The sequence below is a fragment of the Sturnira hondurensis genome, unplaced genomic scaffold (assembly GCF_014824575.4).
Source record: "Sturnira hondurensis isolate 20B ecotype Veracruz unplaced genomic scaffold, ASM1482457v3 Scaffold0024805, whole genome shotgun sequence".
Lineage (NCBI taxonomy): Eukaryota > Metazoa > Chordata > Mammalia > Chiroptera > Phyllostomidae > Sturnira > Sturnira hondurensis.
Genome location: NW_028097436.1, coordinates 1964473 through 1977462, shown reverse-complemented (window position 1 = coordinate 1977462; position 12990 = coordinate 1964473). Strand labels below are relative to the sequence as shown.

Genomic DNA, 12990 nt, shown 5'->3' with positions numbered 1-12990 from the left:
CCACAATGAGGTCAGGCAAGGGAGGTGGTTCTGGTTAACAGTGAGTGGGCTGTAGGGCAGCGCTCGGGACTCCCAGTTTGTCCAAAAGCACAGATGATGTCTGCACCCACCCACCCTAGACTTCTAGCTCCAACTCGAGCTCTCCAGATCCTAGCAGGACTCCTGTCTCCCCGTGTCTAACCCAACCCCCTAGAGCACAGGAAACATGTATCTAGGCCACTGAAGTTGAGGATCAAAGCAAAGAGCTGTGTTCTCTGAATGTCGGGGCAGGAACGGGTGGGCAGCTGGGCAGATTGCTCTCATGGGGTGAGCCTTGCTGGAGCAGGAGCTCTGGGTTGGCAGGGTCTGGCCTGGTGTATGTGTGTGTCATCCAGAATCCACACGCAGCTCCCCAGGACGGGGCAGGAAGAGGGAGACCCAGAGAAACAGGACTTGACCGTAAGGACCTGTCACCAGCCTGGTGGCACAGCAGACTCTGCTGTCACTGCCGCTGCCTTCAGCTAGGCAGGGGGCTGGGACTCTGCGTTGCCCCTTTCCTTTCCCATGACTCCTGGGGGTCTGTAGCTCCCAGGGCTAGGGGGAGGGGTGGGAGGCCTGTGTGGTCTTTCCCCGCTCCATCCTCTCTCCCTTCCATCCTCTCTTCCTTCCATCTTCACCATCCCTGGTGCAGCCAAGCACCAATTCCATGAAATATGAAACAGCTCCAGTTTTTCGCGGCTGTTGGTTGAACCTTTTTCATCACCATTGTCTGTAGCAGTTCTTGCTTCCTGAGTCTGTTTTGCCTGAATCACAACCAGCTCATTGGCAGTCCTAGGGCTGTTTGTCCTCCGGGCCCCACAAAGCCACCGGCTGTGCCACTCGGTCACTCCACAGACACGCCAAGAAAAATGCAGCCCTAAATTCTGGCCTTTTCTTTCTTTTTTTTAAATCATTTTTAAAGTATTTATGTATTTGTTTATTTATTTTACTTTAGAGAGAGGAAAAAGGAGGGAAAAAGAGAGGGAAAGAAACATCCATCAGTTGCCTCTGTATGTGCTCTGACTGGGGGCCTGACCCGCAGCCCAGGCATGTGCCTTGGAATCGAACTGGTGACCTTTCATTCTGCAGGATACTGCCCAACCCAACTGAGCCACAACAGCCAGGGCCTGGCCTTATCTTTCTGAGTTTTGGTTCTTTTCAGGTCTTGACGCAGTAATTGTTCACTTTGCCACATTAGCTCTTCAGAGGGAGGGAGGGAGGGAGGGTTAGTTTTTCTAATTGTCCTGCTGAGTGGGAGGAAAGAATGGACAGATAATCTGAAATAAAGCAGATGGTGTCTTTGGAATACATTTTCTAAGTTCTGTTTTCATTTTTCTATGACCTTAACATATTTTTGAAATAGCTAAAGGAAGCACTTTGTCCTCATAAGATTCAAATTCATGGTAATTTTAAGTATGCATACTATTTCTTCTTTACCAAGTAGTTTCCTAAGTGACCATGAACATCTCTCTAAAGGTAGCAGTCCTACAGACAAGCGAGGTGCTCCCTGAGCTTGGCTGACTGTAAATATGAACACAAGGCACACAACGCACACCCATTTCACATGTTCCGGAGCTTGAGTTCAGAAGCCACAGTGCTCCTTGTGTATTGCAGCTCACACAGTGGTGCTCCTGCTCTAAGAGCTGGCCACTGATGCGCACCATTAAAAAATGGTGACATTATCAATGCTGCATCATTTTAGAGCAAGAGGAAAGGAGAGGGGGGTGAGGGGGAAGCATCAGTGTGAGTGAGAAACATCGATCGGTTGTCTCCTGTACATCACATGCCCAGACAAGGGACCACACCTGCAACGTAGGTATGTGCTGTGACCAGTGATCGAACCTGTGACCTTTCAGTTTATGGGATGACGCTCCAACCAGCTGAGCCACCTGGCCAGGGCTCAGTGCTTACATCTCTAATGGGATGATCCAGGCACTGTCTGCTGATCACAGGGAACTTTTTTTCTTATTAATTGCTGCCATAAAATATTCACTGTGCTAGGACTCTGTCATCTCAGAGGACACCAGTGCCTGTTCTGTAAAAGTGGACATGTGTTGAGGTGTGACCAGACAGATTTAGGATGTGAGCTTCCTATGTTCACGCATCATGCAGAGGCATGTCAGCTTTACAGAGATTATCGTTTTGGATTAATTTTTTAAATAGTATTTATTTTGTTGGATTAAGTTTTTTTGCTAGTGCCCACCTTGCCCTGTGCAGTGGTAGGTTCTTATATCTGCTAAGTACTCTGAGTTCTTGGCTGGGCTCTGAAATTCCTTTATTATTTCAGGCAGTTCAGGACTAAGTGAGGACAGGAGTGCTTTGCAAACATGAAACACGATGGAAATGCTGAGTAATAACTCGTGTTTTCTCCTCCCCCATCTCCTCTTCCCTGTACAAAAATAAACCGTGCAGGCACCCACAGGACCGCTGCCGGATGGAACTGAGGGCAGCGCTGGCCCTGGTTCACAGCCCCGGGGGTGTTGTGTCTTCAGCTTCCTGTCCGTCTGACTCCTGGGGCTCCCCCACCCTCCTCCCCCCACACACTCTGCCCCACCTCGCCTTTGAGGTATTTGCATACCAGACTTGTGTGTGCTTTTTTTCCGTGTGGGTATGAGTCCACCCTTCTGGAACCCAGACATGAAAAATTCTTTTCTGCCCACAACCCCCAACAGAATAGCACCCAGAACTCTCCTTTGGCACTTTCGTGCCCTGTGGTTGAATGTTTAAATGTGAAAGTGGCAGCTCCTGGAAGGCAAAGCCTGCCCCGCCCTCACCTGCAGGTCCCCACTGGCTTAGCTCCTTGCTTGCAAGTAGGTGCTCAGCCAAAGTCTGTTGAGTGGCTGAAGCTAAAACAGGAGCCAGGGGAAACCTGGAGCCAGGGGAGCTGGTGTGGAAAGTCAGGGGTGGGACTCGGCCCATAGAGCCTGGATATCTTTGCCCTGGCTGGGCTCCACTTCTCCTTCCTAGAGGGAGACACAGCGGCCGCAGCCTTTCCCAGTTTTCTGCAAACTGCAGAAGCATTTTTCTTGTTGTACCAGCTTTTTTTTTTCAATTGAGATAGTTATTGATAAAGCAAACCATTCAGAGAGTTGGGCAGCCATTATCACTGTCTACTTTCAGAGCGTTTTCATAACCCATAAAGAAACCCTGCACCCATTAGTGGTCACTACACCCCCACTCCAGGCAACCACCAGCCTCATTCCTTTCCCCATAGAGATGCCAGTCAAGGCATTTCATGTAAATGGAGTCATATATAATTTGTGGTCCCTTGGGACTGACTTCCTCTCCTTAGCATAATATTTTTTTAAAGATTTTATTTATTTCTTCTTAGAGGGCAAGGAAGGGAGAAAGAGCAGGAGTGAAACATTGATGGGTGATAGAAACATAGATTGGTTGCCTCTCGAATGCTCCAAACCAGCAGCCAGCCTGCAACTCAGGCATGTGCCCTGACCAGGAATCGAACCGGGGACTCTTTGGTTCAGAGGCTGGTGCCCAAACCACTGAACACCCCCAGCCAGGGTATTTAGCATAATATTTTTGAAGTTCATGCATATTATACCATGCATCAGAACTAAGTATCTTTTTATTGTTGAATAATATTCAGTGTATGCATGCATCATTTTGTTTCTCTGTCCATCAGTTGATGGACATTTGGGTTGTTTAGTTTTTAGCTGTTATAAATAATGCTGCTGTAGACCCTTGTGCACACGTTTTTCTGTGGGTGTATGTTTTTATTTCTCGGGTATATGCCTAGGAGCAGAATTGCTGGGTCATATGATAACTCCATGTTTGACCTTTAGGGGAACTGCCAGGGTGATTGATTGAGCTTCAGCGCCAAAACAGGAGACAGCAGCCCAAATGAGAGAGCTATCACTCATCCCTTATCACCCGTTTCTGTCTGTGATTTTTGCCCCTGAACTTCATTTGTTACTCAAAATGAGAGAACGGAGTTGAATTGATTGAGAAGCTATGTACTGTTCACCTTTTACAGGCCCTGGAGAATTATTTGCCTTCAGAGACTCTTCCAGGGAACCAAACTCCTTTGAGACAGAAGCAAGGGTCCTCAACTTTGTTACTGGTGCTGTCTACCTGTAGTCTTTGCTTCTTTCACCAGACGAGGGGAATGGCAGCCAGACAGCTGTTCTCCATCTTGAGCATCTTATACAAGGCTGCTGCCTGGAGACCTCAGTGTTCTCGTTTACCATTCAGCAATATCACTGAGCCAGTCTTACGTGCTTGTGATGGGCCAAGTGCGTTTATTGAGCACAAGAGATGATCTAGGCTCTGAGTGACATAGCAGCCAGACCTCTGCTCTCATGGGGTTTTCATTCATGGGACAGAAAAGAACAACAACAAATGAACAAAGTAGGTGTGCAAAAAAAAAAAATCAGATACTTGAAGGTGCTGTGGGGAGAAAAGGATGGTCTCACAGGAGTAGCCGAGGGTGATGGAGAAAGAGAAGGAAAACTTTAGGTGGTTTTGCCCCCATCTAGGTTAACTGTCCCAATGCAAGACATGTTAACTCTGTGTCGCAATCAATTTTTGAATTGAAAGTGACTCAGTGAAAGTGCCTTGAAAGGTCGGGTTGCAGCATCCCAGTTTGGTGAAGCTTTCCTCTCCTGGGGTTAATCCAGTTCTAGGCACCAGCAGTTTCACGCCCGAGGCCTGTTGTTCCAACAGCAGGTACTGGTTTCCTCCATTTGATTCATACCCATCGGTTAACTCCGTCTCAGCGCCGGAAACTGTGCACACGTGCAGGAGAGAGGGCTGATGTTACCAGTGGCCTCTGGGGGTGAACATAACTGGCCCCTGCTGGGAATAACCAAATGAGATCATGTCTCAAAGGCAGTCCAAGCTCTGCAGAGGCAGGCACAGCGTAACGTTTTGTATTATTTCAATGGATAGCAAAAATTATTGGATCGGAACCAGAGGAAAGAGGCAATCCGAACAGATGGAAGAAATGAAAAGAAGCATTTGTGTATATATAGGAGGTCCCTAATATACGCAAGTTATTTTTCCTGTGTGGAGTGAGGTCAGTTTTAAAATGCATCTTAATCAGGAAACCTACTCCCTTATAATAATAGGCAAAGGAGCGAAAATGGCCTATGACTTGAGCTGAACGTGTTTGACTCACATCTCTGTCAATCAGGCTTTGTAGAGTGAGTGTAGAGGGCGGTATTGTGACAGATAATTCAAGTTATGTTGCATTTGTCTCCATGGGTGACAAAACTTTGTCACAGAGACATAAAAAAGAAGAGAGTGCATTTTAAAAAAGTTTTTTTTTCAAGCAGAGGCTTCATGAACCTCTTTCTGGGATGTGATAAAGGATCCCTGCATTGGGCTGCATGATAGAAAACAGACACGAACTCATAGGTACAGAGATACAGTAAGGTCTTATCAAACCCTCTGAGAAGGTCTGTTCAAGATGCTGGATTGACACATCCAACCACCCCGGGCAATTATTAGTCAACCTGACAGCCTTCACATCCTTTATTGTTCCTATTTTCCACTCACTTCCTTCTCCTCTTGGTCACCATGCCCTTTGGTCATAAGGTGAGTGAGAGACAAAGACATTGAAAATTGGTTTTTAAAAATCAGTTCCTAACAGCACCTGTAAACGGTGCATTCCAGCCTGAAAGAAGGCACTTGGTGCATGTGTCACTTTGGTTACACCAGGAGTCAAGATCACTGGAAGTTGGTTGTGATTCAGCCTCTGCAGTCTCCCCATGTTCTAGTTCCACAAACACAAATGGCAGTGAGCCCAGCAGCTTGGATTTGGGGACAAGGACTGCGTGCAAACGTTTTGGCACTGGCCTGGAGAACAGATCAGGCCAGGTGGCATTTGTTGAGTGTGCTGGTCACTTCCCACATCTGTTTGACCTTCACCTTCAGTGCAGCATGTCAGTGACCACTGCTGGGGACATGTGTTCCCGAGACATGTTTTTTCAGAAGATGTGTATGACCGTGGGAGTGTTTTCACAAGAAAAGCTAATTAAAAAGCAGAGTCTGTGGAAAGTCACTTCATTTAATTTTACAAAAAGAGAAGCCATCCTGGGTGCTGGGTACTCCATGTCATTTGGTGTCATATCCCCATTGTACTATGCAGCCCATCAAATCATTGTGGGATGGGGTGAGACTGAGTTAAGGATTAATGTAAGGAGAAAGTTCTAGAGGGAGGTTCAAAATTGGCTGAGGGCAAATCTGAATAAGATACTTTGGCTCTGGCTTACAACTGGAGAGAGAAGGCTAATAATAATAAGCGCATGCCTGTTCTTTGCTCGTGGTAATAGGTCAGTTAGGCTTTTTAAAAGCATGTAAGGGTGCTTATACATCGCAGATGTCAACTCTGCTAAAGTGCCTCCATTTTTTTCAACCCGTGGAGGCTGATCTTTGGACAGAAAGTACCAGAGGAACAGAAAATGCCACTAAAAAACTGGGCCACCAGGGCGTCTGTCTCATGAATGCACGAGCACTTCAGTCCTTTTCTTGCCACCCCTCCACGTGTGACTCAGCCGACAGAGAGGTGTGGACAAGGCAGGATAGGAGAGTCCTGTTAAAGAAGGAGGACGAGTCCAACCCTTGGTTTCTGGGCACTGCCCCGATGGTTGCCCTCTGAATGAGAACATTAAATGCGTGTGCGTTTGACTTTGCAGTAGGAACGGAAGGTTTCAAACAACCGTGCCTGGCAGTGGCGTGTCCTTCTCAACGACAGGAACACGTAACATTAAGTACCTAGCCTTTGGTTCTTGTGTTAGTTTTCACCCGTGCAGATTTAAGACTCTGAGGATGTTGTTGGAACTGAGGTAACGCGTAGGGGTGGGGGATTGCTTCTGATTAGGCACACTGTCTGATTCATTGCCCGCTGAGTATCAGATGAGGCCTTAGAACCATCTGTGTGGTAATGTGTGCATCTCCCTGGCTGCCTGCTTGGTGCCCGGGTTATTCTCAGTTATTCCAGCCACTGTCACATGGATTTTCTATCACCCAAGTTTGTTCTTCTTTTTTTCCCCCCTTTGGTTCTCTTTTCCATAGTCACCCTTTGTGTCATTTTCTTGGGTCATGGAACTTACTCTGTTGGAAAATAAAAGTACATCTTATCAGTGCTGTGGCGTTGGAGTGAAGCTTGCCCTAGCAAGGTTTACCTAGCATGGTATGCCGGCTGCTTACATGGCCTCAGCTTTGCTGATCATCGGTCATTTCAGAGTAATTTAGAGAGTCGCTGCTCCTTCTTGAGGGGCACAGGCACGGTCCTCAGGAAACAGCAAAAGAGAACTCTAAATGGAGTGCCCTGCTGTCGATACAGAGATCCAGGTGATGGCCCTGGGGGAGGACCTGGTGCCTGGTTATGTCACCGGGCGCCTTTGTTTCCAGATTTGTCCGGCAGTTTCCACCCCTGTGTGTGGCAGGGAGCCAACGGATCTCCTCAGCCTCAGCTCTTACAGTGCTGGGAGGTCAGAGTTGCTAGTGCTTGTTACAGATGTGAAAACCAGGCAGAAAAACTCAGAGATGTTCATGAAGTGATTAAATGGAGAGCGTGACTCCCACCAGGCTCCCGTGGAATCCAAGTGGAGCACACTTTCCCCATGGTGAGGCTTTGGAGGAAGTACATTTCGGTTTTGGTCACAGCATACAGTTTTCCAGAGGGGGTGAGGTCCTTTTGCCTTTTAAACAGCCGTCAGACAAGTCTGCCCCCACCCCAGATTTGTCTCTGTAAAGGTGAGCCGTTCCACACAAGCGGGGCCCTCTGAGCGCACAGCATGCTGGGGCCCACTTCACCCGCAAGTGCCTCACCTGCCCTCCGCACACCCCTGCCTCCCTACCTGTGTGCAGCGGCTGACTGTGTCTGAGCAGGTAGGCATGTCTGCTCCAGGGGAACACAGCAGAATCATGCTCCCGTCCAGAGATCCTGTCCCCTCCCCACCCTACCCACTCTAGTAGGAACTCCTGAGGAGTGGGCTGCTGCTACCGAGTCTGTCCAGTCCCTTTCGGTGCAGCAGGAGGTTGGGGAGGACAGAGTAAGCCGGGAGGTCCCTGGCAGGGTCTCTGGCTTCCCCGACCTGAAGCAGTCCCTTCCCACCCTGAGCGTCTGTGGAATGGCTGTACAGTGTGCCCCCATCCCACCTCCCGCCTGTGTTAGGAAAGGGGGCACACGAGCCGAGCCCAGCCCTTCAGCCCGACCCTCGAGGCCCCACATGGTTTGTCTCTGCACTCTTGCTTCTCCTCTGGCCAGTGTCACCACGGTGGGCTCCCCCTCTGCTCCTGCCACTGCTTTGTCGCGTCCCCGATAGCGTGTCCTCACCCCTGCCTGTCTGGAGCCTCAAAGTAGGGCCTGGTGGTGCTTGTTCAGAGGCCTAAAATAGAGGTTCACCTTTTCGTATTGAGGGTGCATTTCACGGAGGGACGCGAAGCATATTTCTAAGTGACCCAGGCCAAAGGGGCGTTGGGGAAAGTGCTGGCTGTCACTTCACCTGACTGGTCTTCTGGGCCAAGGTACACCTCTGTCTAGTGTATTTCCGTGTGACGAGTTTCCTTACAGGGACCTCCATTTGCCCTTCAGAAATAAAGGCGGCTTTTACCCTGCTCCACTGACTTCCAGCTCCTGCTCGGGAAGCGTAGGGGGTTATGAAAAGAGCAGCCTGCGCTGAAATTGCAGAAATCACCACTCGACCCGGGTCTCTCTGTTCCACTGGCAATTAGATGACAAGATCAGGGCTTGGGGCTTACACTTTCAAACTCCTTGAGGCCCCATAGGGTCTAGCATGTTCCCTGGGAAAATGGCCTCCTTAAATCTGGTGTGCTTGACTCCTTGGTTCCTCACTCACAAACCCGCACGCCTTCCTCTCCATGCAAGTCGCTGCCAACGGTGACAAAGCCCGCAGGAGAGTGAGTTGCAGCAGAACCATTAAAACTATGTTTCATCATTTCAGCATTTCATTGTTTCAGCTTTCTTCATTCCAGAACTCGTGGAGTAAGGTAGAAAGAGGGATTGCAAAGACAGAAATCAGAGTCAGTAGCAAGAACGACTTTTGGAGAGGGGGGCTTGATCAGGAAGACGTGGGACTCCAGAATTAACTTTTTTAAAACCACGATTATTTTGCTTTAAAAAAGGGGGGGAAAAGCCACAAGCAGGAAATACAAAGGGAATCAGGCGAGAGCGATGATACTGATTGAGTGGAAATGTGTTTCCTTGTCTCTGAGCGTCCACGTGTCTGTGAAGTCACAGACAGATGGCCTGGTTCTGTGGTGGACATTTGGATGTGCCATCTTCCCATTCCGTGCATGGCACTTGGACCCCCCTCCCCGGCCTGCCTGGACCAGGTCTCTCTGCCCGTCTGGGGTCTCCACATCCCCATCAATGCCGGCCACCCGGAGGGACCTTCGCACTGTGGCTGTGGGGTTCGATATTATGAGGTAACGAGGTGGGGAAAAAACTAGAATATTTTTGTGGAAGGCAGTTTAAAAGATGAAAGCCTTCGTTTCTTTAATGGCTGGAGAACAGGAGGCCTGTAGAGCGGGTCTGTGGAGACCCGGGCCTTTAGGTTCAGGTGCGTCCTCCTAAGGAGCAGCGTCGCCTCTGTTCTGGACGTTTGGCCTTGCAGGTGGGTATGCGGACCTGGTCCCCCTCTGCCCACGGGGCCTGGGGTCCCAGGGAGAGAGAAGGGTGCCCAGCCCTCATAGTCACATTGTACCTTCTGGGTGGGGATTCTGTTGCACGTTTGTTGCATCTGCCTGTTGTCTGCCTGTTGTCTGCCTGTTCTATCCATGGCCACCAGCTCAGGGTGACCTCTTCCTCCTTAATACATTCATTAAAAGCTTATTTATTGAGTGCCTGCTATGCGCCAGACACGGCTCTTTGTTTTTTGTCCAAGAAATAAAATCAAAGATGGAAACCACATCTTTCGTTCCCACTTTCTTGGTGTGCTGGTGCCTGTGTGTTTTCTGTTGGTGGGATTCCACACTTCCCTCCCCCGAGAGGCATCACAAGTATCCCTCCGCTGTCCCTTCCCCCTGCAACATGGGGAGGAGAAGAGGGGCCACAGGAGACCAGCATGTGCACCCCCAGCTTCCATAGTCAGTTCCTTGCCTATATTTCCTCTCTTTAAAGGGTGCTAAATTTCCACAAACTCTGAGTTGCTTTGGAGCTTAGACTTCCAACATCTGCCTATCTCAAAGGCATCGGACTCAGCTGAGAGCACTAACCAGGAGGACTGGTTGGTCCCACAAAAAGGTACAAAATAAGAGAACTGTCTTTTACTCTCTTTGCCTTGAGTTTCTTTTCAAAGCCCCGTGAGCTGCCCAGTGCCTTTGGGAGGTGAGCCTCCTGAAGGCAGAGGCTCTGGAAGGCCGCAGGTGTGCTGCCCGCCCTCTGCACTAAGCCAGCGGCTGAGCCCTGCCTTTGTCCTGTGGGCCAGTCCTGTTCACCACTTTCCCCAGAGGGACCACAGGCTGGGCTTGGAGGTTGGAGGGACAGTCCCTGGGGACTGGACTGCAGGCTGCAGCCATGGAAACCTGACAGACTTACCTGGCCCCCTGGGGTGAAACCTTTGCCCTTGTCCTAATTAACTGCTTTCCCCAGCCAACTATCGGAACAGGAGGATTTAGCACCTGCTCCTCCCAGCCCTTTCCCCACACCCTCCGCCCTCCCTTTTAGGTGCCTGTAAACAGTGCTCCCTACCCACTCCTTGTCTTTAGTGCCTGAGAGCCCCCACATAATTTATGGTTGTGCAGTAATGTGAATGCGCATCGTGCCACTGAACTGCACAGTTAAAATGGTGAACATTTGTCATGTATTTTCACCACAATAAAAAACTATCGATTGGGGAGGAGAGGAAACCAATTTACATTGTAACTGCAAAGTAAGGAGGGATTTTTACCAAGCACTCTGTGACTTCCACATCTAAATGATGCTGTTGTGGCTCAGAACATCGTCAGAGGCCCCCTCAGTAATTGCCTTATCAGTCTTCAGTGTGTTCATAATTCTCTCTTTGTGTGAGGCTATTTCCAAGCATCACCATTAAAAGCCCTTTTGTATTCAGTTGTTTACAGATCCATTTCCCCTTGCCTTGAGGACAGTGTCTGGCACACTGGTGTTCAGTGAGTGTTTTTATGGGTGATGAATGAGTGACCACGGTAGTGGTGTAAATTCTCAGGTCCAGGTTCCTGCTCAGGGAGTTTTCTGGCAGGCTTTCGGAAGTCCCCCATCCCACTTGTCACCCTGTCCCATGTTACCCTTCCATGTCTTCACAGCGTCGAGCCCTGTGTGAAACTGCTTTATTTCTTGCCTCTTGTGCTACCATGGGTCTCTGATTTTCTTCCCATTGTAAAATAGGACATAGAAGGATGGAGATGTTGTATGTCTTGTTCTCCTGGCATCTCTTCTGTTGAATGGGTGAATGGTTCTCCAGGTTGTGTCTGAACTTTTGAAAAACAGCAACACTCCTCAGAATCAGCTGAGCGCACAGTGATTAAGATGAATAGCATCTTTGGGGAAGCACAGTAATGAAGAAATGGCTCTTTGCTTTTCACACCTGACTCCACCTGGTGTGAGGCAGTTTCAAACAAGAATGTTCAGGAATTCTTAAGCAATCTGTTATCATCGTCTTCTGTGCTCCATTGAGGTGACTACTTTGTATGTTCAATTGGCAGTGTATATTTTTGTATTTTTTTAAAGATTTATTTATTTTTAATATATTTTCTTGATTATGTTATTACAGTTGTCCTATTTCACCCCTGCATTCCCCTCCGCCCTGCACACCCTGTCCCACCAATATCCCACATGTCTTAAGTTCTTTAGCATTTACATTTCCCACACTACTCTTGCCCTCCCCCTGTCTATTTTCTACCTACCATCTAAGCTACTTATTCTCTGTACCTTTTTGTCCTCTCCTCCCCCCACTCCCCTGTTGCTAACCCTCCATGTGATCTCCATTTCCGTGGTTCTGTTCCTGTTCTAGTTGTTTGCTTAGTTTGTTTTTGTTTCAGGTGTCATTAATAATTGTGAGTTTGCTGTCATTTTACTATAAATGTTTTTTATCTTCTTTCTCTTAGATAATCCCTTTTAACATTTTATATAATAAGGGCTTGGTGATGATGAACTCCTTGAATTTGACCTTATCTGAGAAGCACTTTATCTGCCCTTGCATTCTAAACGAGAGCTTTGCTGGATAGAGCAATCTTGGATGTGGATCATTGCATATCATGACTTAGAATACTTCTTTCCAGGCTCTTGCCTGTAAGATCTCTTTTGAGAAATCAGCTGACAGTCCAATGGAAACTCCTTTGTAGGTAACAGTCTCCTTTTCTCTTGCTGCTTCTAGGATTCTCTCCTTCATTTTAATCTTGGCTAATGTAATGATGATGTGCCTTGGTGTGTTCCTCCTTGGGTCCAACTTCTTTGGGACTCTCTGAGCTTCCTGGATTTCCTGGAAGTCTATTTCCTTTGCCAGACTGGGGAAGTTCTCCTTTATTATTTGTTCAAATAAGTTTTCCACTTGTTGCTCTTCCTCTTCCCCTTCTGGTACCCCTATAATTCTGATGTTGGAACATTTAAAGATGTCCTGGAGGTTCCTAAGCCTGTCCTCATTTATTTGATTTTTGTTTCTTCATTCTTTTCTGTTTGGTTGTTTCTTTTTTCTTCCTGGTCCACTCCATTGATTTGAGTCCCAGTTTCTTTCCCATCACTATTGGTTCCCTGTGCATTTTGCTTCATTTCACTTAGTGTAGCCTTCATTTTTTTCATCTAATTTGCGACCAAATTTAACTAATTCTGTGAGCATCTTGGATCACCTTGTACTGTGCATCTGAGAGGTTGGCTATCTCTTTATCACTTGGTTGTATTATTTCTGGAGCTTTGATCTGTTCTTCTGTTTCGGCCATTTTCTTTGTCTTGTTGTGCCTGTTAAGTACTGAAGGGTGGAGCCTTAGGTGTTCACCAGGGTGGGGCAACCCAGTCACTGGATTGTGACGCTGTAT

At 48.1% G+C, this 12990-nt stretch overlaps 1 protein-coding gene across 5 annotated transcripts in view; it reads left to right on the top strand.

Moving 5' to 3' along the window:
- Positions 1-12990, top strand: part of DOCK5 (dedicator of cytokinesis 5) — a 197287-nt gene that overhangs the window by 56013 nt on the left and 128284 nt on the right. The gene's annotated exons all lie outside the window — the stretch shown is intronic.